The sequence below is a fragment of the Montipora capricornis genome, chromosome 1, assembly GCF_036669925.1.
Source record: "Montipora capricornis isolate CH-2021 chromosome 1, ASM3666992v2, whole genome shotgun sequence".
NCBI classification, from domain to species: Eukaryota; Metazoa; Cnidaria; class Anthozoa; order Scleractinia; family Acroporidae; genus Montipora; species Montipora capricornis.
The window spans coordinates 9,033,311-9,035,810 of record NC_090883.1 but is presented as its reverse complement, the minus strand read 5'-3'; the positions used below and the strand labels follow the sequence as shown (position 1 = coordinate 9,035,810).

General features: G+C 45.1%; 1 pseudogene; it reads left to right on the top strand.

Annotated features, from left to right (window-relative positions):
• Window positions 1–2,500, top strand: part of LOC138056810 (uncharacterized) — a 5,304-nt pseudogene that overhangs the window by 695 nt on the left and 2,109 nt on the right.

The window sequence follows — 2,500 nt, the reverse complement described above, 5'->3', positions numbered from 1 at the left end:
TTAAGCATTTGGTGTCCCTCATGTATTTTGCTCAGCAGTACGAGTGGCCAGCCGTGGTCAGTTTGCACGGGGCTGTTCTTCTAGAGATCGAGCGAGGCCTCCTCAAGTGGGGCGATTCTTTGTTTCATTTAGAAAGCCGTGCGCTCTACGGGCATCCCAAGACGCCCAAATCGTCTACCAGTGGAGGCTCTTCAACGTCTTCCACGACAGTCTTGTATTGTCGAGACTTTCAACGGCAGCAATGTTCTTTTAATCAAGCCCATTTTGGCTATCTTCGCGGCGAACGAAAGTGGCTGCGGCATATTTGCTCCAACTGCTGGGTGCAATCAAGAAAACAAGAGCACCATCGCACCGGTTCGTGCGAATGTCCCTTTGCTTCTGCCAGTTCGGCGACAAAAAACTAACTACAAGGGGTTGCCAAAAAAAAGGAGCCCCGCTTTCTGAAACTAAAATAGATAAAGAAAAGTCATACTTCTTATTTTTTATTTGATAATGATAGGAAAACACTCTGACACGATCGAAATTTGCTTAAAACTGTCGTAAGCACACAAAAGTTAATAGGCAACAGGATATCCATGGCTTCTGATAACTTTTCGACAGCGCCTTGGTTTACTTTCTACAAGTTTATGAAGGTAGTCGTCGCTGAGACTCTCCCATGCCCCTTTCAAACACTCGAACAGTTGTCCCTCACTTTGGCATGTACGTTTATTCACTTTTCAGTTAAGCTCTGCCCACAAATTTTCAATTGGCTATAAGTCTGGGCTTTGTGGTGGCCAAAAAAAGCACTTCAATGTGTTGATTCTTGAGATATTTGTCACGATATTGGCTGTGTGTTTGGGATCATTGTCATGCTAAAAAATGAAGTTATCTCCGTGATGACGTCGGGCTGATGGTCTCATTTGACGGATTAATATTTGACGATATCTTTCTTTTGTTAACATTTCTTTTATTTGATGAAATGCTCCAACTCCGTTCCACGAGAAACATCCCCATACTATAATATTTTTCAAGCGCTTTAAAGTTCCTTGCAAACATCGAGGTGGAAACTGTTGCTTTCAAAGACGCCAGACATAAGATTGATTTTGGCAGCGGAGGACAAATGGTGATTCATCGGACCAGGCCGCCTTCTTCCATTGATCGACTCTCCAGTGACAATTGCGTTTAGCAAATTTTAGCCACTTACGCCGATTTACACTGGTCACAAAAGGTTTTCTTGTTTTGAGACACTTCTTATAATTCCTTTCATGAAGACCGCGCTGCGCTGTTCGACGCAATATTTGAGTAGATGTGCGGTCTTTTTTGGCAACCCCCTGTACCTCGAACACCTTCGTCCGCCGTGCAAAGTCAGCGGATGACCGTGTTCCTTGTATTTCCGAGGAGATTAAACCTGACATTTTATCTTCCAAACTTGCTAGTTTTCATGATGCAGTGGTTCCCTTCGATTGTAACGAGTCTGTTTGCGGTTCAAGTTCTAGTTTACAGTCGCGTTTTTCACCATATTTTTCGCCTCGTGCGGTTTGTTATTCTTATCAAAATGTTCATGATTTTGTGACTCGAACTGGTGAGCCCAATTATTTAGTTGCTAGGGTTCCTGTACCCTCCGCTTTACATATTTCTAAATGGCGCGCACTACTTCAAGATTATGAGGACAGTGTTGTTTGTGATTTTTTAGAGTTTGGCTGGCCAGTTGGCTTTATGCCCACCAATTTACCCAATTTACCGCATTCATCGCGGTGCACTCCTATTTCCGGAACAAGTTAGCGCCTATTTAGCTAAGGAAATTTCTCTCGGCAGGGTTGCCGGTCCTTTTGACGACGTGCCCTTTACCGATGGCTTTGTAGTTTCGCCTCTTAATACTGTAGCTAAACGAGATTCGGATGAACTCCGCGTTATCGTCGATTTAAGCTGGCCCTGTGGCAACTCAGTTAACGACGGAATTCCACGCGACTCTTTCCTGGGCGAGCCCATTTCTTTGATGTATCCGACCCTCGACTCGATTTTGGATGCCGTGATTTCTCTGGCTCGGGGTTGTTTGCTCTACAAACGCGATCTCAAAAAAGCGTATCGTCAGTTTCCTGTCGACCCCAAGGATTATCATTTACTGGGGTACACCTGGGACAATCAGTTTTATTTTGACCCGGTCCTCACCATGGGCTTACGTTCTGCGGCTATGGCCTGTCAACGCTCTACCTCAGCTGTATCTTGGATTTCTCTACAGCAGGGGCCCTCTTTGTTCAATTATCTGGATGATTTTATCGGAGTCTCTCCTCCCAGTACGGCCACTACGGATTTTCAAGCGCTAGGAGATTTGTTAACTTCGCTCGGGCTTCAAGAGTCTAGCGAAAAATCTTGTTCACCTTCGCCTGTGATGATTTGTTTGGGCGTTCAACTAGACACGAACAATTTTACGCTGTCGGTCAGTTCCGAGCGTCTCTGTGAGATTGAGCAATTGTTGGAACAGTGGTTCACTAAGCGCACTGCCACCAAATCGGCTCTGCAG